The sequence below is a fragment of the Mesoplodon bidens genome, assembly GCF_964165515.1.
Source record: "Mesoplodon bidens genome assembly, chromosome: 10".
In the NCBI taxonomy this organism is placed as follows: Eukaryota; Metazoa; Chordata; class Mammalia; order Artiodactyla; family Ziphiidae; genus Mesoplodon; species Mesoplodon bidens.
The window spans coordinates 18,539,478-18,567,400 of record NC_138172.1 but is presented as its reverse complement, the minus strand read 5'-3'; positions in this window follow the sequence as shown (position 1 = coordinate 18,567,400).

Sequence of the window (27,923 nt, the reverse complement as noted above, 5' to 3'; positions counted from 1 at the left end):
TTCTTACGGAGTCTATTTTGACATTTGCCAGAACTGAAATTTAGTGGTAGCTCCTATGATCTGAAACAGCAAACTGAGAGGGAAGAAAACAGTTTGAAACCTGTTTCAGACCCTGCAGGACACAAGAAACAGAGTCAGTGGAAATGAGATGCCAGCTGGATTCAGCAAGTCCTCAAGTAAGGGGGGCCGTGTGAACCAACTTAATTGGACAATTATTTCAATTATCTAATTAAGAAAGATTACAGCTGAACAAAGCCAGAGCAGGCCTCCAAGGTGACAGGAAAAAACAAAGTTGATTAGCCGGGTTGGCCCTTGGTGCCATTGGGAGGTAGAAGGGACTCCCCATTGTAGGCCCCGGCCCTTGGGACAATCAGTCCTATGCCCCTCCCCCTTCCCCCCACTCCCCGGGTGAAAGCTGTCTTCCACCTTACTTATTACTTGAGACTCAAGTTGTCAAGGAGCCAAATTTTCTCCTCCCTCTCTGCTTTCCTTCCCTTCCTTCTTCCCTCCGTTTCTTTGTTTTTGTTTTAAATTTATGTATTTTCGGCTGCGTTGGGTCTTCGTTGCTGTGCACGGGCTTTCTCTAGTTGCAGAGAGCGGGGGCTACTCTTCATTGCGGTGTGCAGGCTTCTCACTGCAGTGGCTTCTCTTGTTGCAGAGCACGGGCTCTAGGCATGCAGGCTTCAGTAGTTGTGGCACATGGGCTCAGTAGTTGTGGCTCATGGGCTCTAGAGCGCAGGCTCAGTAGTTGTGGCACACGGGCTTAACTTGCTCCACGGCATGTGGGATCTCCCCAGACCAGGGATTGAACCCGTGTCCCCTGCATTGGCAGGCGGATTCTCAACCACTGCGCCACCAGGGAAGTCCCCCTCCATTTCTTCTTCCTTTCCTCCTTCCTTTTTTACTTCCTATTTATTTTTGTACTAGTTTAGCAAACAAAAGCCCAAAAAGTGTGGGTTTCCCTCTCCAGTTTAGAACAGGGTTTATAATCTGGTGACCACTACCCACCTACCCCTATGTCTGAACCATATACTTCACAGAAAGTTATTCACCAATATTTCAAAGTCAAGGATTTCACATAAAAGTCCAGATCTCTGGTTTTATTAGAAAAATCAGCTCTGGTAACACTGGGTCCACCTTCTTAGAGGTCAGATTCAAAATGTTTAATGCCGTGTATGACTCCGTGTGGTCCTGCAAGGTGCTGTGTTAACGCAGCCTCCAGATGGGCCATGGGCCCCCCAGCTCCCAGGGGCGCCGTCTGTCCTTTTGTCTCCTTGACACTGGGGTGAAGGTCACCTGCCATGTATCATCACACTTGCTTGACCCACTCACAGTAAAGAGGGAAGAGAGTGTTTCATCAGTCTGGCCTTTGCTCTATTATGTTATTGGCCTGGCCCGAGCTGGCTTTGATCTTATGATCCTCGTTTCATGGGGCCCAGGGCTTTTACTCTTTAACAAATATTGGTTGAGGGATTTCATCATGCAACATGGTGTAGCAGAGCTCTTAAGAACTAGGCTATCGAGTCAACAGTTCTGGATTCAAATCCTGCCTCACTCACTCACTAGTTGTGTAACCTTGTTCCATTGCCTGATTTCTTTTCTTTTTTGAAAATATTATTTATTTATTTATTAATTTTTGGGCGCGTCGGGTCTTAGTTGCGGCATGTGGGGTCTTCGTTGAGGCATGTGGGATTGTTTGTTGTGGCGCGTGGGCTTCTCTCTAGTTGTGGGGTGCAGGTTTTCTCTCTCTAGTTGTGGTACGTGGGCTCCAGGGCACGTGGGCTCTGTAGTTGTGGCACACAGGCTCTGTAGGTGTAGCACGCGGGTTCCAGAGCATGTGGGCTCTGTGGTCTGCAGCACGCAGGCTCTCTTGTTGAGGCGCACAAGCTCAGTAGTTGTGGCACGTGGGCTTAGTTGCTCCATGGCATGTGGGATCTTAGTTCCCTGACCAGGGATCGAACTCATGTCCCCTGAATTGTAAGGGGGATTCTTTACCCCTGGACCACCAGCGAAGTTCCGTCCATTGCCTGATTTCCGAATGAGGAAATTTACAAATTACCTAAATACCTATATTGTCATAATACCTGCTTCCCTTATAATGTAGTTGTGAGTTTTATGGTGGGAATTCAATGAGAAAACATAATAAAGGACCTAGCACAGTGCCTGGTGTATGGTAAGCACCCCAATAAATGACAGTTTAGGGGAAAAGTACCAGCTCTCAGCCTTATGCATCTACAATCTAACAATAATATATACAATATAACTATGCTGTAAACCCATGTATTTTATGGGATTACAGCATAGTTAATGAGTTCCCCAGATGGTGAACAGCATTATCCCTTTTTTACAGAAGAGGACACTGTCTATCACACACTGGATTCCGTCTTTAAAGACCCAAGTGTGATGAGAGAGGATGGGCACATGAAAATATGTAAGAGGGTTAAAAGACAAAAGTACTCTACCAACTGGGGGGAAAGGAGCAGTAAACTGACACAGGAGATGAGGAGGAAAGATTACTTTTTTTGCTGGGAAATAAATTATAGTAGATCAGTGCTTCTCAAATTTTAATGTGCATACAAATCACCTGGAGATCGTGGGAAAATTCAGATTCTGATTCAGAGAGTCTGGAGAGGGGCCACGATTTGGTAATTCAAACAAGGCCTGAGGCGATGCTTTCCTCCTGGTCCATGGACCATGCTTTGAAGAGCAAGTTAGTCCTAAGTTAGCCAAGGTACTGGTAAGCCAATCACAGTGCCCTATTTCCATCTCCACAGTGACTGGTTCAGTTACAGGCATGGGAACCAAACTTGGCCAATGAGAGTCTTCCCTGGAATTATACATGCATTTCGGGGAGAGAAGGCCTCTGTTTCTTTTAGGGCCATTAAGGGGAGATGAAGAAACCCTGAGTTGCCTCTAGCCAGGCCAACCTATCCTACATAGAGAAAGTGTCTCTGGGAGGACAGAATGAAGAAGAAGGAAGAAGCCAACAGAGAAATGACGAGAGAAAGAATCCTGATGACATCATTTGAATATGTGGCATCCCCGCTCCATCTCTAGTCTTCCCCAGGACAGGAACAATAATAATTCTTTTTTTTTCCCTTACTAGTTGAATTGGATTTTTATCACCTCCCACTCAAAAAGTCTTGAGTCAATATTAGTGTTAATTATTAGTATGAGCTATCTTGGTGTATTCATTATCTATCAATGCTTAACAATTACCCCAAAGTTAACAGCTTACAACAAGAAACATGTGTTCTCTCCCACAGTTTCTGTGCGTCAGGAATCAGAGAGTAGCTCAGCTCTGCGATTCTAGCCCAGGTGCTCTCATGAGGTTGCAGCCGAGATGTCATCAGGGCTGCGACCTGGAGCCTGACTGGGACTAGACAAGGAGCTCCTACAGTGGCTCCATCATACGGCTGGCAAGTTGGTACTGGTTGTTGGTAGGAGGCCTCTGTTCCTCCCCAGTAGACCTCTCCTAGAGGCCTATTGAGCATCCTTAAAACATGGCAGCTGGATTCAGAGAGACAGAGAGAGAGAGAGAGAGAACCAGGAAAAATTGTATTCTTTTTATGACCTAACCTCAGAAGTCACAGAGTATCACGTCCTCACATTCCATTCATTAGAAGTAAATCACTAAGTTTAGAAGGGGAAGGGAATTACACTCTGCCTTTTGAAATGAGAAATGCCAAAGAATTTGTGGACTTATCTGTAGCTGTAGTTTTAAACCACCACACCTAGCATGTCACATGGCTGGTAAACTGTAGAACCAAGATCTGGATTCCTGTCTTGACTTTACTACCAATGGACTGCTTGGCCCTGGGCAGGTCATTTCACATCTCTGAATCCTGGTTTCCTTATTTGCCAAACGAGGAGGTTAGAATAGACCTATTTAGCCTTCAAATCCTACAGATGTTTATACCAAAGACCCTTAAGGCCACGTACGTTATTGCCCTTGTAGGAGCCTAATTATCTTAGCCTTCTGCTGAGCCTCCAATCTCCTGAAAAATGACTCTGGGACCTGAGGAACCAAGATGTTTTTCAACTGTGAATATAACTTGTCTCATATTGCAACCCTCAACGTCATCAAGCAGGACTTGATTCAACTAGTCACCTCGTTAAACAAATGCGACCACATATGAGTCCAGAGGAACACGGGTGTTTCAACCAGGGCCTTTTGGGAACAACTGTCCCCACACTCTTGCTTGGTCAAGCTTCAGATGGTGGAGATTTCAGGATGAGATGGAGGATGAGCAGCCACCCGACAACCCAGGTGGTAAAATATTTGGAGGGAAGGTGGACCTTAATCTTATTGATCATGATAAAGATAATGCCTTTAAACTGAGTGCTTACTGTTTGCGGTTAAGGTGCTAAATGTGCCTTTTATCTCTTTCTCCCCATAACAATCTCATGAAGAAGGTAATGTTAGCACCAGTTTATGGATGAGGAAATAGAGAGTAAGGAGAATAGGATGAATTGTGCAAATTCAAATAACTAATAAGGGGTGAAAATGGGATTAAACATGGGTCCACTGGATTTATATACCCGTGCTCTCTACCACTATACTAAACTCATTATTTCTCGCAGGTGGCCAAATAGACACTCAAAAAACAAATAAAAGTCTTAAGACTAGGACTGGCTTTATTGCCATTGTCAGTTTCCTTTTTATCATAAACTTTGATCTTCTACTTTTTTTTTTTTTTTTTGGCCTTGCCTCATGGCTTGTGGGATCTTACTTCCCCGAGCAGGGATCGAACCCAGGCCCCCAGGCAGTGAAAGCGCCAAGACCTAACCACTGGACTGCCAGGGAATTCCCATGGTCTTCTACATTTTAAAGAATGATTCCAATTTAAGAGTTACTCATCATTATAAAACACTCATGAGGTCCCCACAGTGTGATCCTTTGTTAGGCAAAGGTAATTAAAGAGACTCAGACTCAAATGCATCTACATAAAACACTCAATCAAGGGAAGTCCAAGATGGTGCCATGAATTGGGTAGGTGAGGCCAAGGCAGTAAGTGGCTCTGGAAAGGGAAGGAGAATTAGTCAGAAAAGTCAAGGCCAGATGGGTAGCCAGGAGGCTTATAGAGAGGAGGCACAGGAGAGGACAAAGTTGGCAAGGATCATACAGTCCTGGATCAAAACTCAGCTGGAGGTTCAAGAGCTAGGTAAGTAGCTGGAACCCCGTGGTACCCAAGTCAGTTGGCACAGGCAACCAGGAGAAGTCAGAGGGGAAACAAGTGAAGTTACTCCTACAAATTGTTTTTCAGGTACAATAAGCAGCATACAATCAAAGATAACCATGAATAAAAAGAAATAAGGCACCATGAATAAGAACAAGCAGAAACAAGAGCAGCAGCAATAGTCCTGCTAAGACTTCAGATATTGGAATTATCAAACACAGATTATACACAGCCATGCTTAACATGTTTATGAAAATAAAAGACAAGGTGGAGGATATCTACATGGACCAGGAAACTCTCAAGTCACCCAGTAGATTTGAAAAGGAATCAAACCGAAATTCTAGTAATAAAAAATACCGAGTTGGGACTTCCCTGGTGGTGCAGTGGTGGAGAATCCGCCTGTCAATGCATGGAACACGGGTTCGGGCCCTGGTCGGGGAGGATCCCATGTGTCGCAGAGGAACTAGGCCCGTGTGCCACAACTACTGAGCCTGCGCTCTAGAGCCCGCGAGGCACAACTACTGAGGCCCATGTGCCTAGAGCCTGTGCTCCAGAGCAGGAGAAGCCACCACAATGAGAAGCCCACGCACCACAACAGGGGGTGGTCCCCACTCGACGCAACTAGAGAAAGCCTGGGCGCAGCAACGAAGACCCAATGCAGCCAAAAATAAATAAATAAAAATTTAAGAAAAGTACTGAGCAACATCAAAGAAAAAAAACTTTTAGACACAAATGTATATTCCATCAAGGAAACTTCTTGGAAACAAGTCTAAGACATAGTAATGGGGTGATTTGGGGCTGCAAGAAATAAAGTACCCAACTAAACGTGGTTTAGATGATAAAGACCATTTACTATCTTACTTATCAAGAAATCCAATGGCTGGGCTGTCCCAGGGTTATTTCTGTAGTGAAACAGTGTCATCTAGGACCCTGCCTCTTTGCATCTTTCCACGCCACAAACCTTGGTGTGCTGGCTTTTGTTTTAGACTTGTCCCCTTGTGACCGCAAGATGGCTGCAGCAGCTCCAGCCATCATATCTTTATATTACCATATTCAAAAGCAGAAATAAAGGAGGCTTTCTCATGTGCATCTCTTTGATCAAGGAGAAAAACCTTTCCCCAAAGCAACTCCACCAGACTTCCCTTCATGTCTAAGTGGCCAGGAATAGGTCACATACTCTAGCTGCAAGGCAAGCTGGGAAAGTGAGTTGCATTTTCAGTCTCTAAAGTGGGAGGTGGAATCTGCAGCCAGAGAGAAAAGGGAGGGAATGGCTGTAGGGTCAGCAGCACTGATTCTATCTAGGAACACTGAGAAGGGGACTATGGTGACAGAGAAAGAGGAGGAAGATTCTAAAATTGCAGCAGTCTGCTTTCAGGAGCAATGAACTTCCTTTTCTATACTATTTTCCTTCTTTTGGAACCATTGCCACATGTCACCCCCTTTTTTAACCCATCCTCCTAAGATACTAAAGCCCTTTCATCTGTGATGAAAGAGGGTCTTAAAAGCAATTCATCCAATAGTTTACATTAGTTGTCTGTATTACCACTCCCAGAAGAAGCACAAAGAGAATGGAAAGGAATGAATACAATGGTGATATTTCAGACAGTGTTGGCTTGATGAGGGGTAGGGGGCAAGATAAGAAGAAAGTAGGGGCAGTGAGGTTGGGGACACATCATCCAGTGACTCAGGAATTATACACTCAATGAGCCTGTGAGTTACCTGACTAGCCTGGAAGAATGAATGCACGTGGACTTGAATGCTGAAGCCTGGGTGCCAGTCCCAACTGAGAAGCTGGCTGGCTGGAGAGAAGGCACTGCCTCTCGACTCCATTTTATTCATCTAGCAAACAATAAAGGTTGGCTCTCGACCTTTAAAGCCCCCTCTTGTTCTCCAACAGTCACAAAACCCAAATCAAAATAAAGAAGCAGTAATAGTTACAAAGGAGAATTCAAAAGAAACTGAAACAATGCTGTTGAGACTCCCTCCCCCTCTGTGTACAGATCTGCCTCTCTTTGTGCATTAGCTTTATTTTCTCTCTGCAGCAGGAGAAAGGATGGAGGGAGAGGGGGATGGAGGGCGGATGGAAGAAGGATTCCGAGGCATTGCTACCCAGACCTCCAGACTTCCGTCATTTTAGTTCAGCAAAGGGAAGAGAGAGTCTCTTCCAGCATTTATATATAAAATCTTAAGAAAGGATCTTGCCTATTCCTCACGCCCATTCTTTATTGGCCAGGCCTGGGCCCTGTTGAGGGAATGGGGGGTGGTGGGTAAGTGCTGTTACTATGACTGGCACCTCCTCTAGAACCACAAAGAACAGGAGATGCTATTACCAGAAGATGGAATTTTTCTGGGCAGTCAAAAAGAGAAAGGAAAAGAATAAAAAATGTCTGCATAGTATAATTTGCCCCATTTATAATGATAAACACATTGAGACCCAGAGAAGTTAAGCAACTTACCCAAGATACACACAGCAGGTAACTGTCACAGCCAGACTCAATACCAGGTCCACCTACCTCTGAGGCCCAGGCTCCTGCCACTGTGCCTCAGTACATCCTTATAATCACAAAACCATTTGCTTTGCTTTACTTTAAATGGCAATTCTTTGTCATCGTTATCTTCTGAACTAGAGCAAGAGATAACTTTTATTCATTTGTAGGTCACCGTCTATTACTGGAAAGTTCTTCTCATTAACCAGTAACTGCTCCACAAGGCACGGGAGAGGGCATGGGAGTCACTGAGGAGGTACTGCCAACAGCTTCACTTCAGAGCACGATTGTGTGGGGAGATAGGACACGGAGGGACATGGGGGCTCTCCAACAGAGTCATAATGTTCTTAGGTTCCCATAAAGTGCCCCAGTGGTCCAGGAAATGGAGAAGTGTGATAATGAATGGTGGGTTTTTAACGAAGACACTCCCCAAACCTGACAGATGATTAAAAGGGCTGGGAGCACTTAAGTGTGATGAGGAGAAAATGTCTACTAATCGTGCTGAAGATACAGAACTTACTACCATCACAGGAGATGTCAGGAACAGAAGGGACGTCCTGCCTGATGCTTGAAACAGCAGCTCACTAAACAAGCATCCAAGTCCCCCTGACCCCACCCCATTATTCCTGAACATCTATTCAACCCACACCATCTCCAGTCTTGAACGGTGCCCCTGCTGCGTTCAGTGTTCCAGGCCCCCAGTCAGGACCTCCTGACTCTGTCAACAAAGTCAGCCTCAGAATGGTCTTTTGTGGTAACAAGTGACAAAACCCAAGCAAGGAGGAAAGAGTGGTGGCGGGATCGGACTGGCCCCTGTTCTGGAAGGAGAAAGAGAACAGCCCTAGTTTTAGACCATAACATCCTTTAGTGTGTCCACAGCTGAGCTGGGAAAAAGGGGGGATTTAAAGAGTTTCATTAACCAGATTGCTCCTGCAGCTCTGAATGGACATGGGAAATCTTATCACATCTGAACCAGGAGTGGGAGGATAAGACCTCAAGTAGCCTCAGAATTATTGGTATAAGCATGTGGGTGTGCATGTGTGGGTGTGTGCACAGGTGTGTGTATGTGTGGGTGTGCACATGCGTGGGTGTGTACATACACTTGGGTGGTAATGTGATGGAGACCAGAGGGTAGGCCAGACTTGATGTTTTTCAGTAGTAGTCAGAGCTATTAATTATTATTATTTTTAAAATTTTTATTGGGGGTATAGTTGATTTACAGTGTTGTGTTAGTTTCTGCTGCACAGCAAAGTGAATCAGTTACACATATACATATATCCACTGTTTTTTAGATTCTTTTCCCACATAGTTCATTAGAGTATTGAATAGAGTTCCCTGTGCTATACAGTAGGTCCTTACTAGTTAATCTATTTTATATATAATAGTGTGGATATGTCAATCTCAATCTCCCAATTTATCCCTCCCCCCGCTTACCCCCTGGTAACCATAAGTTCGTTTTCTATATCTGTAACTCTATTTCTGTTTTGTGGATAAGTTCTCTTCTACTTTTTTTTAGATTCCACATATAAACCATATCATATGATTTGTCTTTCTCTGACTTACTTAGAGCTATTAATTATTAAGCACTGATCATGGCCAGATATTCCACAGGCAGTGTCTTATTGTCTTATGGAATCTTGTCTTAGTTTCGGTTCCCCCAAAGTAGAGCCTGAGAAAAGGACTGAGGTACTGGAAGTTTCTTTGGGAGGTGATCTCAGGAAGCAAGAGGGAGGGAGTGGGGAGAACAAGACAGGTAAAGGGAGACACATCAGTGTAAGGAGAGTTATGGAGGTCACTCCACCTCTGCAAGCAATGGACAGCTGGATTCCTCCAATCCCTCCCGGGAAGATGCAGATGCCTCCTTGAACTGTCCACCCCAAGGACCAAGGCTGCTGGGGTGTTTATCACCCTGTTCCTGCTGGCTTTGGTTGGAGGTTCCTCCCCAGGACAGGCGCTCAGAGCATCACAGAAGGTCCTGTGCTTCGTGCCCCAAGGAGTGCCTACACCTGTCTGCACAGTGTCCCACCTAAGACAGGCCAGGGACGCCAGGGCGTCCGCTACAGGTCCTCACCATGGGATGAGGAGGAATCGACTGTTAGTCCCATTTTATGCATAAGGGACTGGATCTGCCCAGGGTCTCCCAGCTGGAAAGTAGCAAACCCAGAGCAGGAATCCAGGTCAGGGCTGCCAGCCCTCAACCGTTAACATTTCAGAATGCTCAGGACGTATCTCAAAGAGGAACATTTCCCGAGGGCCCATGACGTGTCAGACAATGCGACTTCATTGCCCTTGATGACCCATACACACCGTGACCAAACCTGAAGGGACCCCACGTGCAGGGATATTGGCCTGGCTTCTCAGGGCCTCCTAACTGGGGGCCTCCAGAGACACCCAGCATCACCCTTCTTTCTTGGTGTCATTCAAAGTCAAGTCCAAAATTCCAGGGCTGGAATAGAAAACCCGCAGAGCTCCTAGAGCCTACCAGGACAAGCCTGGCTGCCAGAACTGCCAGGAGCTTTTCCCTTCACTCAGTCCCCTTGTCATCCACTGTGCGATCCTGTCCACATCCCTGCGCTGTGGGCATCCGGCCTCTGCTCACACATTTCCCTCAAAGAGGAGCTCACTACCCCCAATCTATTTCCGACAACTCCTACTGTATTTTCCTAAAGGGTTTTCTGTGACAAACTAATCCCCAAAGGCTACCCTGGGGGCTAAAAATGATTGGTGGATAAATATGTTGGAAAAAGCTGCTTGTGATAATATTTGCTTAGATATTTAAACCACAATAGTATATTCCGGGCTCTAAGAAATACAGCCACTGAGAAACTTCTTTAACTTTGCTTAACTGAGATTTATTTGACTACAGAACAAGAATCTCCTACCGACGTCCCCAGAACCTTGTATATCGTAGAAGTGCTGAGTCACCAAGTTTTTCCTGAGGTTAGAATCTCTCTTCCTGAAGGTTCTACCTACTGGCTTCACTGGTAAGACCTGAGGTACAAAGACCAAGCCTGGCCTCTCCACAGATTGGAATAATCAGATCTAACCCCTACTGAGTATGAAGGTGTAACCAGGCACTGTGCTGAGTACATTTCCCAGGTGACCCCACACCCCTGGTTTAATGGATGAAGAAACGGAGGCTCAGAGGGGTTAAGTGATGTCACACAGCACGACACTGGCAGAGTTGGAAAGCAAACCCAGCCTTAAAGATGATTTTTTTTTTAAGATTTTTTTTTTCGATGTGGACCATTTTTAAAGTCTTTACTGAATTTGTTACAATATTGTTTCTGTTTTATGTTTTTGGCTTTCTGGCACGAGGCATGTGGGATCTTGGCTCCCCGACCAGGGATGGTACCTGCACCCCCTGCATTGGATGGCGAAGTCTTAACCACTGGACCACCAGGGAAGTCCCTAAACAGGATATTTAGAAAAATACTTCAAAGAGCATTTGGCACATGGTAAGTGTACAGTAAGTGTTACCTGTGTTGTGTTGTTATTATTATTGTCATTATCTGACTTAAGCCTAAGCACTCTTAACCACTCTGCGCCCCTTGCTGCAATCTTCCATTTTCTGGATTAAACGTTCCTAACGTTTTCCCATGTTCACATAATGTCTCTTTCCTATTCATTTCTCCACAATGTACAAACCAGGAAGAAGGACTGAGCACTAAGGACACCTTTTCTAGTTGAAAGCTTTCTTCCATTTGCTGTTTCCACAGATTTTGACCCTCTGTCTAAATCCTCAGAAATGCAATGGTAATGAATCCTTCAAAAAGGTCAGTGAGGGAGAGAGAGCAGAGGGGGCTGGGGAGAAGCCATGTGGAGGATAAGCCTCTCCTAGACCAGGGGTCAGCACGCTACAGCCCACAGGCCAGATCCGGCCACTTCACTGTTTTTTGTAAACAAGGTTTTAAATGAGCACAGCTATGCTCATTCATATATGTATTACCTGGGGCTGCTTTTTGGATCGTAAGAGCAGAATTGAGCTGTTGCGAAAGACCTAAAATATTTACTATGCAGCCCATTAGAGAAAAAGTTTGCCAACTGGTCCTCTAGGTTGTGCAGAGGGGAAAGGTAGGCTGGAGAGATTTTTGATGAGCCAGGCGTTTGTCTTTCATTGTTTTCTGGATACGCTTGGAAAAGCCAGCTGAGAGCTGCTGAGGCCCAGACCAGGACACCTACTAAGAACTTGCAAGTGAGGAAGATGCCACTCTCTGCTGAAGTTAAACTTCAAATCTGTTTACAATGGTTCAGAGCTAAGATATGCTAAGTCAGCTGTATTTCCAAGGCCAGATCAGTATGGCTCTCAGTGGATCGAGGTACTGGCCTCTCTAAAGAGAGTCAAGGACTTCGCTGGAGGTCCAGTGGTTAAGACTTCCACTTCAGGGGGCACGGGTTCCATCCCTGGTCAGGGAACTAAGATCCCACAAGCTGCATGGTGTGGCCAAAAAACCCGTGCTGCAACTCTGATTTAGAAGCAACCTTCTGGGTATGACTTGGCTGCTTCTTGTGCAGTTCTGTCTACAGAGGGGGAGATTCTGCACCCCAGGTCCCCAGATGGGTTTCAGGGTGACCGAGACTCCCCTGAAACTGTGTGTAAGATGCTGTGTGTGTGAGAGAGGATGCACATCGTTCTGAGGACAGGGATCTTCGTGGTCATCAGAGTCTCAAAGGCCTCCATGAAACAAAAAAGGGCCTTGGTGTTTATCTGTGTGAATGTTTCGATTAGGGTTTCCGGCCCCCCCACCCCGCCCCGACTGAGGACAGGAACTCTGTTGGCTTCATACGCCATGGTTCCTCTGGCTCTCGGCCCCATGGCTGGCTCCTAGGACATGCTCATGAAGTATGTGTCACAGCAGAAATGGAAGGGAAGAGGAGAGGCTAGGAGAATGGAGCACGGGAGGAGGGAGGGAGATTGGGGTGAGACACGCAAACCTGAGTGTGCTGGTCCCTGGGATAGTCAGAATTTTCGTTGTAAATTCATAAACTGACCCTCTGGTTTTATAGAAGAGTCATATGAGCGTGGTTTACAGGTTTTCCCTGGGGCCCAGACCCACTCCTGGTGTGCTGCCTGAAAAGCTCATGGACAGAGCCTGGGCCTGGGCGAATTCACAAGTCACCCCGTGGGGCTCCTTGGAGACAGACTGCTGGCTTTTTTCCCAAGTGGAAGAGGGGGGTTTTAGCTTTCCTGTAATTGCGTTTCTACTGCAACAATGGCATCTGCTCTCTTCCCACAGTGCTGAGGACATTTCAATCCAGTGTTCCAGTGCCTAGGCCAGTGCTGGCACCCAGCAGGTGTTCAGCAAATATTTATTGAATAAATGGATGTTGTGCTACCCTGAGTAGCCAATAAGATATAGACTGTACAATTATTTTTGCTATTGAATCTATAAACATGATTGAATAACCCACAAAGCACTTTCTATGGTCTGCAACTAGAGACTTCCTAAAGTAAAAAGGCTCACAAAAATTCGAAACAACAATCATGGCTAGTTTTGAAGCACAGGATCCATTAACACACACAAGAGCCCAGCCTGACCCCAACCTGCCATCTTGAGGGAAGGGTGTCCCCAGGCTTGCCTGACATAGTCTAGGTGGCAGCGGCTTATAGCTTGGTAGGCAGCAGCCTCCAGCCTTAAAAAAGATCAACTTCAACTTCAGATTTGGTTAAGGATTTCTAGGAGTTTAGTAAAATCTCAAAAAGCTGGAAATGGATGCTCTTTGAGAACATGAGGTGGTCATGTCTGTCTTTGGTGACTTAGGTAGATCTCTATCTTATTTGCTCACTCTCTTTTCCAGTCTCTCTCTCTCTCACACACACACACACAGAAACACAGACACACACGCACACACGCACACACATGCGCCTTTATTTCTTCTGGAGAAAAAAAGTAATACATGTATGGTGGTGTATTTGTTATCTATTCTTGTGTAACAAATTACTCCACAATTTAGCAACTTAAAGCAAAAACATGCATTATCTCACACAAGTTCTGAAGGTCAGGAATCCAAGAGCAGCTTACCTGGATGGTTCTGACTCAAGTTCTTGTGAGGTCCTGTGAGGGAGCAAATGGCCAGCTGAGGATGCAGTCTTGTGAAGGCTCAACTAGGGCTGGAGAATCTGCTTCAAACTCACTCATATGGTTGCTGGCTGGCCTCAGTTCCTTGCTGGCTGTAGCTGGAGGCTCTAGTTCCCTGCTACGTGGACTTCTCCATAAGGCTGTTCACACATGGCTGCTTGCTTCCCCGGAGCGGAGCAAGGGACATGGAGGTTGGGAGGAGAGACAGAGACAGAGATAGAGAGACAGAGAGAGAGAGAAAGGGGGGTGGGGGTGGGTAGAGAGAGAGCAGGAGAGACTAAAGGAGATTTTTATAGCCTAACTTCAGAAGTGACATACCATCACTTCTCCATAAGCCACTGGTCAGGCAGAACAAATGTGATACAGTATAGGAGGGAAATATACAAAGGTGTGAATATCAGGAGGTAAGGATCATTGGGTGGCCATCTTGAGGCTGGCTACCACAGGAAGTTGTAAAATATATCCATAAATTTTTTGACATTCTTCTCTTCAAAAGGTGGAAACTCATTTTCTTCCTCTGGAGTAAGAGCTAGACTTAGCAACTTTCTTGTAACAAACAGAATAGGGTGGAAGTGATGGTGTGACTTCACATAGACAAGGTCATAAAAAGCACTGTGGCATCCACCTTTCTCTCTCAGATCACTGCCTCTGGGGAAGGCAACCTCCATGTTGTGAGGACACTCAAGTAGCCCTATGGAGAGACCCACATGAGAAGAACTGAGGCCTCTGGCCAACAGCCAGCACAACTGGCCAACGATATGAAGAAGCCATCTTGAAAGTGGGTTCCCCGGCCCCAGCCCCTTGGCCAACAACTTGAATGCAATCTCATGAGAGACCCTGAGCCAGAAGCACCCCGCTAAGCTACTCCCCAATTTTTGACCTATAGAAAACGTGAGAAATAATAAAATGTTTATTATCGTTTTAAACTACTAAATTTTGGGTCATTTGTTATGCAGCAATAGATAATCTAACCATTTATTGAATTTCAGGGTTCTTGGGTGCAAACAACAGTATCTACCCTAGTTAGTTTAAACAGAGAAGGAATGTATTAAAGGAACTGGGTAGTTCACTAAATTCCTGAACTCAAGGATGAGGCCTGGAGCGACAAACACAAGACGCCTCTGGTGGGGATCCTTCTGCCGCTGTTGCTGGCACAAACCCTGTACACTCCATCAACAGGATGCTGCCACTAGGACCGCTGCTACTTTGCCTCTGTGAGCCGGATGTCTCCACCACCACCCCTCTGGAAGAATGGATTCCACATGGTACTTACTTCCAAATCAAAGCCTTGTGTAAAGATTAGGTCATATGTCCAGCAGGCCCTGTTGCGATGGTTAATTTTATGTGTCAACTTGGCTGGGTCATAGTGCCCAGATATTTGGTCAACCATTATTTGAGACGTTTCTGTGACTATGTTTTTGGATGAGATTAACATCAAATCAGTGACGTCTGATGAAAGCCAACTGTCTTCCAAAATGTGGGTGGGCCTCATCCAATCAGTTGAAGGCCTTAATAGAACAAAGACTGACCTCCCCCAAGCATGAAGGATTTCAGTCAGCAGATTGTCTTTGGACTTGAACCACAACATCAGCTCCTCCCCGGGTCTCCATAATTGCATGACTCAATTCCTTAAAAGAAATCAATCCCCCCGCCCTCGCCTCCCCCTTCTATTCTGTTGGTTCTGTTTCTCTGGAGAATTCTGATTAATACACCTACAAGGTGTATCGGCCTTCTGAGTTACAAGGGAGGCTCAGAAAGTGAGTTTCTGGCTTAGACATATTCAGATGCATAAGACGGGAAATTCTACAAATACAGGCAAGCTATTCTAGTTGCTAGGTGGCCAAGGAGCCTAACCAGTTTCCACCGTACTTATTATTTAAAGAGCCAAACATCACAGCAATCTTTTATATCAAGTTAAATTTATCCCTCAATAACCACGTCTCTCCCCAGTCCGCAGAGAAAAGCCTAGATGACAGTGTGATGTATATCCCTCAAGCTATTTTTCTGCATTGTAGACTTTAAATATGTGTTTGGGGCATGCACCTGGTGAGATCCCAGGGAATTCTACTTATATTTAACTCTTTGCTTTACAGACAATAACATCTTTATTCTGTATATACCTCCTTTCTTTAATTATGTACATTTGTAAATAATGAATGACATTTCCCGCAAGAGATTTTCTAATTTTATCTGTTGATCCAAATTAAAGTCTGACCATAATTCTTTCTCTAGGGAGTGATGTTGTATGTCTGTGAATAAAGTTATAAGCGTCACGGTCCCCTGGGAGGAAGGCGGTAGTTCTTTCTTGGCTGGAAAAATCCAAGGAAATCTCATTAATTCAGATTCCTTAAAGTTGGAGTTTATGATTATTCAACCTTCCCTAGGTTGGAGTTTGCCTTTTCATTTTATCTGGGTACAGTGATTATATTTTAAAAAGCCAGGGCTTCCCTGGTGGTGCAGTGGTTGGGGGTCTGCCTGCCGATGTAGGGGACACGGGTTCGTGCCCCGGTCCGGGAGGATCCCACATGCCGTGGAGCGGCTGGGTCCGTGAGCCATGGCCACTGAGCCTGCGCATCCGGAGCCTGTGCTCCGCGACGGGAGAGGCCACAACGGTGAGAGGCCCGCGTAACGCAAAAAAAAAAAAAAAAAAAAAAAAAAAAGCCAGATTACAAGAGGAGGACTGCAGTAGCTATAGCTTTAGAAGGCTTTAGCACACAATTTATTTGGGTCCAAATGTAATCTACTGCATAGAAGTGATTTTTACTTCTAAGTCAGAAGGAGAAGTGATGAAGACTGATTCTATCATAGAATCCTTAAGAGTTTTCTGATAAGAGTGATAAAGTTTTGTTCCTTGCTTTAAACAACAGGAAAGCTGGAATCCGCAATGGGACCTTGGACTGTACGAAACAGCATTAACCTGGGATCATGCTTCAGGAACAATCCACGGTCTAATGGAAGTATCCAAGAGAAAGGCAGTTCCAGAACGATTGCCACAGTTGTCTTCTACAAAGGCTTCTACTAGAGTGCAAGCAAAATCCAAGCACAATGAGAGTATTTACTATGAGTTCCATGAATATTTTAAAACCAAAATAAACACCTGTAATAATGCTAGCCAAGTTTCAGAACTTCGAGTGAGATACACTTCCCCTGGCATGAAGGAGAAGAACTTACAAACTGTGCATTTTCAATAGAAAGGGCCTCTGTCCTATAATCAACTGAGCTGTTGCTGAGTGAATGGGTTCCAGGTAAAGAAACTGATCCCCTCAGCTTTTGGGACAACTGGGCAGGTTCTAGGGCTGACAAGAGTGCCCAGGAAATACATTCTGGCTTCATGTGGCCTTGATCCTTCAGTGCGCCATACAGATATTACCATCTTCCAGCTGTCCTCACATGAGACAGGTAGGGAAGTTCTGCAGGAAAGACAGCAGGGGTGGCGGTGGGGTCCTCCTTCATGTCATTTTCTTGGCAGTTGCTTTGAGTAATGGCCTTCCGAGGCCTTGGTGTGTGTGCTATGGGCATGAGGTTGAGGACCCAGCCCAGGACCATTCCACAGGCCTTTCTGTCCACACCTTTCCAAATCTGTAGTTTTTTCAATATTAAAAGGTCACGCATGCTTGTCTTTAAATGCGAACATTCCAGAAGCTGATCATTAAAAAGTGACACCCCTTTCTTCTCATCCCAGAGTGTGAACTGTGTGAAGAGTTGGGTGTGTATCTTTCTGATCTTGCTCTCCATGCATGGACAAACACTAACTTTTATCTGTTCTATATCCATCAATCTATGGAGCTATCTAGCTATCACCTATCTATTCGGTCGTCTGCTTATGTATCTAAAATTTACTCAGACCTGCCAGCAGTGAAGGAGGCTCACATGCCAGGCAGTGATTAGACTAAACTCAGCTGTACATGATAGGATTCTTTCCAGATGATGGAACCATCTTAAGGAAAAGAAAATTTGTAGGCTCCCTTTGTACAGAAATTTAGGGGCAGGTTTAATTTCCATTATAGCCTGATTCAGGGGCTCAAAGACATCATCAGGACCCTCTTTCTCTCTCTCCCTCCTCCCTTCTTCCCCCATGTTGGCTTCATCCTCAGACTCTTGGGATGGGCAAGATGGCACCAGCAGTTGTGGGGTCCCAAGCTCTTCCAAGTTCAAGGCAGGCAGAGACCTAATGGAAGTCCCATTGTCTCTCTTTGGCTCTGGCCACCCTCCATATAAGAGCCCCCCACCTTGCCCCTTGTGTTACTCTTACAATTCATTACCCTGTTTTATTTTGTTTTTAAATACTTATTACCAACTGAAATTATGCTGAGTATCTGTAACTTGTTTATTACCTGTCTGCCTACACTAGAAAATAAGCTCTACCAGAGCAGCATCCTCATCTGTCTTGACCCTGCTGAATACCCCAGCTTCTCTCAATGAATATTTGTTGAGTGAGGTCCTATTGTAGAGCACAGGGAACTCTGCTCAATGTTATGTGGCAGCCTGGATGGGAGGGGAGTCTGGGGGAGAATGGATACATGTATATGTATGGCTGAGTTCCTTTGCTGTGTACCTGAAACTATCACCACATTGTTAATCAGCTATACTCCAATATACAATAAAAAGTTAAAAAAAAAATTTGTCGAGTGAGTTGCTGCAGCCAGGGAAATATCATGTGCTGATTGGCCAGGCTCAAGTCACATGACACACACCCCCAAACATCTGGAATGAGAGCTGGGGAAAAGATGGTACCACAGAGGAAAATCAGGGTATTGTTAACAGAAGAAAGGTGACTGGAATGGATGGCTTGAGTGGCAAAACCCACTGAGGTCCACTCCACCAGCTAAGCTTACATGTGGATTTCCCAAACGTAAAGACCAAATACTATGGTGCTATATTTGAATATGGGATTTGCCACTTATTAGCCGAATGACTTTTTGCAAGTCACTTGGCTTCTCTCACCCTTGGCTTCCCTCATGAGTAAAATAAGAAAGAGACCTAACACTTCATGCAACGATTAGACATAATATACCTAAAGTGGTCAACAGATGCTAGATTCAGTAAATAGTAGCTTTTACTATTTTTGTGGCCCTGGTTATCCATTCCTAGTAATCTTCTCCTTTTGATATCTTAAACAAAATCCAGTGCAAACTCATTTCAAAAGCCCCAAAATGTAAGGTAATTAGGGGATGGTTAAGGGCTTCACCACTTTTTTTTTAAAGCAAAGTTATCAGAAAATTTAACACTAGCATAGCGTCACTGACACTGGAGGCTGACGGCAAACAATGATTTGAAGGAGATCCCTGGCTGGGGTGACTTTTAAAAATATTTAACTGGCTCAGCTGGATATTATCCAATCAGAATAATCAACTGCATCAGTTTAAAAGGATGCTGGCCTTAAATAGCATGTCCAGCTATCCTAGGAGGCACTAGTGGGAGGCAGGTCTAGCCAGAAGTCACTTGTGGGCAAATCCACCATCAGTGTCTGGTCACACAGCTTCACATCAGAAGTGGCCGTGGCTATGCTTCATCCCCATCCAGGAAGATCTTTTCCACTCCAATTCACAACCGATGTACAACTTGGCATTTGTGATGCCATGGATGACAGCCATCCAGCCCATCCCCCCAGGCTTTCCCACAGTAAACCAGACCCTCGGCCTTTCCAACGTGCCTGCACTGCTAATCTGACCCTCTAGTCATTCACAGAGGATGGTGCACAAGCTCGGTGGCTTGGAGGAGCTGAGACCTGCCCACCAGCTTGGGCCAAGACTCAGTCCTTAAATTCTGTGGGCAATGGCCACAGTCCTGGCGGGTTATTGGAAACCTAGTGGATTTTACTGAAATCAAGGTTGTAAGGGCAGCATGCCAGGAACGAAAAGTCAGATCACTGGTAATACCACTAATGACAGCTCCAACATCTCCTTTAGAGCCTTTTCTTGGCATTCTTATAAAAATCACTGAACTGGAAGTATCAAGTCTCTGACTTCCCAAGCGGACCTATGCCTGAACCTCCAAACACAGAAAGCAAACTCTCAGTGGCAGCCCAGACTCCCCACATCACCCCTTTATCAGTAACCACCTTTAAGCATTATGCATCACGCAGCCTAAAGACTTCTTTCAGTTTCTTGAACTTTCTCCTGCTTTCCCGAAATCCATTTTAACTTCTTTGCTTAAGATATACCCTTATCATGACCAAATTTCATCCACTTGAAATTGGTCAGTTTTAAAAAATTACGGTCACATATACATAGCACAAGATTTTACCATTTAAACACTATTTAAATGTACAGTTTGGTGGCATTAAGTACATCACATTGTTGTGTAAACCATCACCATCCATCTCTAGAACTTTTTTCCTCTTCTCAAACTGAAACTCTCCACCCATTAAACGATAACTCCACACCGCTCCCTCCCTCCATCCCCTGGCAATGACCATTCTACTTTCTCTCTCTATGAATTTGAATATTCTAGGGACCTCACATAAATAGAATCATATACTATTTGCCCTTTTTTGACTGGCTTATTTCATGTAACCACTGTCCTCTAGGCTCACCCATGGTGTAGCTTATGTCAGAATTTCCTTTGTTTTTGTTTGTTTTCTTTTAATTAATTTTGGCTGCTTTGGGTCTTCATTGCTGTGCGTGGGCTTTCTCTAGTTGCGGCGAGTGGGGGCTACTCTCTTTGTTGTAGTGCATGGGATTCTCATTGCGGTGGCTTCTCTTGTTGCAGAGCATGGGCTCTAGGCACACGGGCTTCAGTAGTTGTGGCACGCGGGCTCAGCAGTTGTGGCTCACAGGCTCAATAGTTGTGACGCACGGGCTTAGCTGCTCCGTGGCATGTGGGATCTTCCCGGACCAGGGCTCAAACCCGTGTCCCCTGCATTGGCAGGAGGATTCTTAACCACTGTGCCACCAGGGAAGTCCCTCTTTCGGTTTTAAAGCTAAATAACACTCCGTTGTATGTATATGCCACATTTTGTTTATCCATTCATCTGCTGATGGACACTGCAGGTGTTGCTTTTACATTTTTGTTACTGTAAATAATGCTGGTATAGGGACTTCCCTTGTGGTCTGGTGGTAGAGAATCCGCCTTACAATGCAGGGGATGCAGGTCTGATTCCTGGTCAGGGAACTAAGATCCCACATGCCATGGAGCAACTAATCTCATGCGCCACAACTAGTGAGCTCACGTGCCTCAACGAGAGAGTCCGTGTGCTGCAAACTACAGAGCCTGTGTGGCCTGAAGGCCACACACCCTGCAGCCCGTGAGCCACAGCTAGAGAGAGAAAACCTGCACACCACAACTAGAGAGAGAAAACCCACACACCACAACGAAAGATCCTGCATGCCGCAACTAAGACCCAACGCAGCCAAAACAATAAAAATAAATAAAATAAATAAATAATGCTGGTATAATCATTGGTTGTCAGTGTTTAAGGTTATTTTTTCCCCAGAAACTTGTTAACTAGGTTGTACCTTGAATATCAGTTCTTGTATCTGTATTAAATGGTTATTACAACGCCCTCCTACTAGGATTTATTATACCTGAGCTTAGATACACTGTGTCAGGTTTATTCTACAATTTAAACCCAATAAGATCCCAGGTGGCCTCTTTCAAATCCTTTTACTCCGTCTCCCTGTCACAGCCAATGTCTGCTTGCACTTCTTGTCTAATCGGCCCCAGAAAGACAATCCTCACTTTTACCTGAAAATGGAGCAGGTTTCATTTTCTCAACAGCTGGTTGATAAGAGATAAGAAGGAAGATTTTAGAAATGGGTACCAGGTGGATGATATTCATTTTCTTTTTTATACTCTTTGGTACAGACTACGTTGTCTAAAAGGGTCTTATATTACTTTCCTAATTAAAAAAGAAAACTCTCTCTCTCTCTCTCTCTCTCTCTCTCTATATATATATATATATATATTTTAAACTGGTTTTAAAAACAAAGTTGTGCATGAAGAAATCTCTTTCTAAAATAGAGGTCTGGGACTTCCCCGGCTGTCCAGTGGTTAAGACTTCGCCTTCCAATGCAGGGGGTGTGGGTTTGATCCCTGGTCTGGGAGCTAAGATCCCACATGCCTCGTGGTCAAAAACCAAAACATAAAACAGAAGCAATATTGTAACAAATTCAATAAAGACTTTAAAAATGATCCACATGAAAAACATCTTAAAAAAATAAAATAGAGGTCAGCAAACTTTTCTGTTAAGGGGCACATAGTAAATATATTAGGTTTTGTGGTCCATAGTCTCTGTTACTACTAGTTAACTCTGTCTTTAGAGCATGAAAGCTGCCACAAGCAAGACAGAAACACATGGGTGTGACTCTGTACCAATAAAACTTTATCAACACTAAAATTTGCATTTCTCCAACATGGACATTTTTAATCATTAGTAAAAACCCATTCACAGCTTGAAAGCTGTACGAAAACATTTGTACCACTGATCATAGTTTGCCAACTTCCCTCTAAAAATAGCATAGATGAGATAAAAAGTCCCCTTTCAAATTTTGCATCAATTCCAGTCTTTTCCATGCCTTTTCTCAGTGCTTATTTGTTTATTACATTTTACTATGGGTTTCGGATATACACAAAAGCAGAGAGAAAAGCCTAATAATCCCCATGTATCCATCACTCAAGCTTCAACGATGATCAACTCGTGTCTAATCATACGTTATCTATAGTGTCACTCACCGCCTCTGTGCTCCCCTGCATTATTTCAAGCACATCCTAGACATCATATCTTATCCATAAATATTTTAGAATGCATTTCTAAAAGATAATACTTCATTTAAAAATACCATTATCACATCTAAAATAAGTGACAATAATTTTAGCTTTCAACATGCTAAAGCAGAATTTCAAAAACTCCTTTAAGCAACAAGGCATCATCAGTGACATTCAGAAGTTCATGATAACATAGTGGTTCAAAGTCTAAAACCAGACACCACTTGGCAGCGATGTGGTGTGGGGAGAGGCACTCGCCCTCTCTGTGCCGCAGTTTCCTTATCTGTAAAGGTGAGGATGTTAGAAGTATGTACCTCCTAATGTTGCTGGGAGAATGAGCCGAGTTACGATGCATAATGTGCCTAGGACAGTGCCTGGCACCCGGCAAGTATTAGCCAGTGTTAACAGTACTATTAACTTCTTGCTCCTGTGTATATTTTGTTCTCGTTAGGGTTCTTGTTGGAAAGTACAGAAGCAGCCTGGACTCATTCAAGTAAAAGGTGTTGTGTGCTGGGGAGTTAGCGTTAGTCTACAGGGATCTTGTAGAAGCTGGAAACCAAGCCCACCAGCCCGTTAGGGATGAAGCGGAAAGTCAGGGTTAGCTGGGGGCTGCACCTCCTCTCTCAGCCTCCTTCTCTCTCCTGAGTCCGACTGGCCACTGCCTTATACCAGGTGTCTGTTTTGTATTCTCCTTGTTCTTCGCCCCATCTGACCCACAGTTCCAATCGTCCCTTAGATCCTCTTAGCTATAGCTTCTCCCACGGAGTGCCAATTGTCTCTGTATCCCTGAAGTGTTCAAATTCTTGGGAAAGAATTATTGGGCTGGTCTTTTATCAGAGGTGACATGACCACCTTTGCCTTAGAGCTGGGGTAAGGGGCGAAGGTCACAGAGCACATCCAGTGACCATTCTCAGAGACCCTGGTGAGCACCTCAATCACGCAGGATAGGATAGGCTATGCTGAGGTAACAATCCCGCAATCTCAGTGGCTTGAAGCAATAACGGGTTATTTCTTGTTCACAAACATAACCATCAAGGGTTGGCTTGGGGTCTTGCTCCCTCTGGAAGCCAGGCTGCTGAAGCAGCCACGACCTGGAATCATGGTAGAGGGGGAAATAAATCTTTGGAGAGAAACCACACTGGCTCTTAAAGCTTCTGCTTTGAAGTGTCATTTCTGCTCACATGTCATTGGCCAAAGCAAGTCACGCAGCTGTAGGTATCTTCAAGTGGGCGGGGAAGTGCAGTCCTACTGTGTGCCCAGAGGAAAGTGAGCTAAAGTGTTTGTGGACACCCTCACAAGTGCCACAGAGGCAACAATACACAGCTGTCATCTATGTCCTCTTACCATTCCAATCGTGTATATAAAGGCATTCAGAGACACCTACTCCTACCGTCACCTCGAAAGTAGACCATCACTTTCTTCCTGGACTAAAATACCCATTCTAAGGGTAGTTGAGTTTTCTGGTAAAGCCAAAAGACAGCCCTAACTCTACTAACTTGTTCACCCTGGACTCATTTTTCATCTCTTAAGTCACTGAGACTATTTTATTTGAGAACTTCTCAAGCTGCCTCCCATTTCTCTTAAGATAAACAAGTTGAAATTAGTCAGAGTAGTTAGAACAGCCTTTGACCACTGCAGGGTGACTAATTGTGCACCTTTCTGAATTAGCCTGGTGTTTTCTTTGACAACTGTCGTGCTGCCGACTCAAGTTCTGTCTGAGGTTCCAAGGAGCCCAGCACCGCTCCCCCATTAGAAATGTTCACTCAGATTTTCCACACCTTCTGAATAGTTTCCCCTACAACTCATCCTGTTTTTGATGTACCACCTTTTGACTCTAACTCTTTCAAGTTGTTAACATTTTAATAGTAAGGCAACTGGTCTACCCGTTGAATAAGCCTAAAGCCAGGCCTGAACACTGTTGCTCTTATTAGAAAGTCACACTAGCAGGGCCAAAATTTACACTCTTCAACTCAGATGTGCACAAAATATGATTTTTAAAAAAATCTTCCATTAACTGACCTCATTTAGCTCTAGAGTCCCCATTTCTGCAGACAGAGAAAATGTAAACTTGATAATTGGAGGTCATTCTGCTTTTCTAGCTTAAAATGGTCTCTTTCAGGTTCAAATTCCCTAAGGGAAGTATTTCTTTCATCTTAAGAGGTTTCCATCCTTTGTACTCTTTCTCCAGATGGCATCTATGAACCGTCCAAGTCTCCTTCAACAGTAGAATGGATAAATAAATTGTGATGTAATCCTACTCAGCAACGGGGAAAAGGTGAACTGTTACTTGCAACAGGATGGATGAACTTCAGAGGCATAATATTGAATGAAGAAAGCCAGACCACAAAAACTATAAACTGTATGATTCTACTTATGTGATGTTCAAAAACTACCCTATGGTGATCAAGCTAAAAAGTGGTTATCTTTGGTGGCAGATGTTGACTGGGAGAAAGCACAGAAGCACCACAGAGGGTGCAGACATGGTCTGTATCCTACTGTGGGTCTTGGGTACATGCGTGTGTGTATCCATCAAGCTATATACTCTGTATCCTTCTCTGTGTGTATGCTATATCTCAATAAAACAACAACAGCACAGACGGCATCTGCATATGGGCAAAAGCTTAACTAGCTTTGGGTGGTGGGGAAGGACCAGCTCACCTGTGGAAACTCACTGGCTTCCTGAAGGGGGTCTTTTCCCTCTGGTCAGGGAATGTCCTTCACAGGTATCTGTGGAGGGGTGTTCGGTTCCACCTCTTTTAGGAGACCCACTGCTCAAGTCTCCTCTGCCTTAGCCTCCTATTATGAGCTCCTCATTTCAACCCCAGGCCTCTATCTGGCTCACTGTTCTCTGTGTATTTCAGCCCCTTCTCCCCTCCAGCTGGGAAACCCCAAGGCCTTAAGAAAAGGGGCCTGATTGCAAGCCCACAGCCCTGGACACCTCTCTCAGCCTTTCAACTCCACTAACTTGGTACCCACCCCAGTCAGAGTCTTTTAGGGGAGGGGCTGTGTCTCTGCTCTGCCAAAGAGGGCTTCTAACCTTCCTGTCTGATAGCAACTGCCTGTGACATTTCCTCTCCAGGCCAGCTCCCTGCTGTTTTCTGGGACCATCGTGGGAGATGGGTTACAGGTCAAGAAACTGTCCTGACATTCACAAAAGTCAGGTACATTGGGAGGCATTTAAAAATATATTATACACATTACTCTTGATTTCTTTCACTCAGAGTCTGATTTCTTTTCATCATGTGACTTGGATGATTCAAATGAATGTGGCTAGAATAGAATCACAGTATTTTAGCAATGAAGCGGTTCTTAATTACCATTCCAGATTCTAAGTGGTACAATTTCTCTTTGTGTGGCCCTGAGCATTGAATACACTGAGCATCCCCACTCTGTCCCCCAACACAGCATACACAAATGCCAGTAATTAATCAGTGCGACCACCCAAAATACCCCATCCTGCACCCACCTCAACACACCCATAGTTCTAAATGCCTGAAGGCAGGGTTTTAGCCTAAATTGTTTATTTTATCAATAAGAAAAGTGAAGCCTAAAGCACAAAAATGACTTATCCAAGTCAGCGGCCAAGCAGGGATTAGACCCCGATCTCCTGATTTCCAGTTCCGTTGAGACTTTTATGACAGGCCACTAGATTTCAGTTTAGGTTTGAGGAACTGCCAGAGAACTGTTTCTTACCGAATTTCTGCTTTCCTTTCTCGCAGTGGAAGCTGCCCCATCATTTCCTCTTTCCCTCCCTTGAGGGCTAGCAGACATCGTGGTTCCAGAGCTCGGTTCCCTCAACGAGAGCAGCAATGGGGACAAGTCGGAGAGCCTGCCAGCAGACACACCCAGAGGGGACCTGCCCTGTATGTCCACACTCTCCACCCTGACCGGCTTATAAAAAGATGTAAACACACAGCCATTCCTTCACACCCTCTACTTCTCACCAAAAATCGATAAAAGAAAAGTGTGAACACACCTAGGTCTAATTTATTCTGCTATAGATAGAGAATGCTCAATCCCAATGCATCGTGTTATTCAGCTACAGAGATGAGGCTGACAGCCTGCAGAGCAAAGTGAGGAGGAGATCCAGCAGGGCTACTGAGATTAGAGGAGTCGGACCCTCTCATTCATTCATTCATTCCTTTTTTTTTCCCCCCCGGTACGCGGGCCTCTCACTGTTGTGGCCTCTCCCACTGTGAAGCACAGGCTCCGGACGCGCAGGCTCAGCGGCCACGGCTCACGGGCCCAGCCGCTCCGCAGCATGTGGGATCTTCCCGGACCGGGGCACAAATCCGTGTCCCCTGCATCGGCAGGCGGACTCTCAACCACTGCGCCACCAGGGAAGCCCCATTCATTCATTCTTCATTCCAGTATTTATTGAACATTTACAATGCCTGGGTCTATTCTGGGCCCCAAGTAACATACTGGCAAGCACAAGTTCCCTTCCCTTTGTGAATCGTAGAGTCTATGATGTTAGTCCAAAAGCTGGCTCTGCTGCTTACTAGCTGTGTGAGCTTGGGTGAGTTGCTTAATCTCTCTGAATCTCTAAGTCTTCATTAATAAGATGGAAAAATGGAAATAGAATGGTGATGATTAAGTGTCAAAAAGTATGGGAAGGGACTAGCCTAGTTCCTGGCACATCATAAGTGCTATGTAAGTGGAAGCTACTTTCATTACTAAAAATTTAACATTCCAAAGGGGAAACCCCTAAATCCCCATACATTTAATCTTGACATCAAGCTTTGGCTGAGAACTCTCCATTTCCCCCCAAATCACGTATAATAAACTTACTTTTTCCAAAGTTGTGTAGTTGCATGTTGTAAACCAAAAATATATATACACTATATATATTTATATTTCTGTATCCTAAGGTGAGGACAGCAATAGTTTTTATTTGTAGCACACTTTTCAAGGAGTCTTAGGTAAGAAAAACAGGATATGAACCATGAGTTTTTTAATATTCTATTCTCTTCTCTGGGCCTCCCCCGTCTTGACAGACACGTTACCTTATTTAGCCTCTGCTGCCTGGTCTTGAAACCTCTAAATAGACTGGTTATTTCAGGCTGGCCAAACCCTCGAAATTATTTGCCAGTAGCCTTTGGAAACATATCCCCTTACTGTGTGTAAGAGAGGCCAGAGAGAAGGACTGTGTGTTTGTTCCTAGTCCTCTTCCTTCTAAGCCTCTGCTTCAACTGTGTAGTCCGCAGGAGGAACCACAGGCCAAGGAAGGAGCCTGGCTTTGAGGTCACCGCCAAGTGTGTGGCCCTCAGCAACTGACAAAGCTTTGAGAGCCTCAGTTTCTCCACTGGTAAAGTAGGTGGCATACATTTAACTGAAGAACTATTGGGATAATTCACTAAGTTAATAATTAGAAGAGTGATTCATAAATGACAGGTAACAATAGATAAGACTTCTCATTACAAATCAGGGATTAGCCTAGAAAGCAAAATTCCAGGGAAGGATGCTGGGCT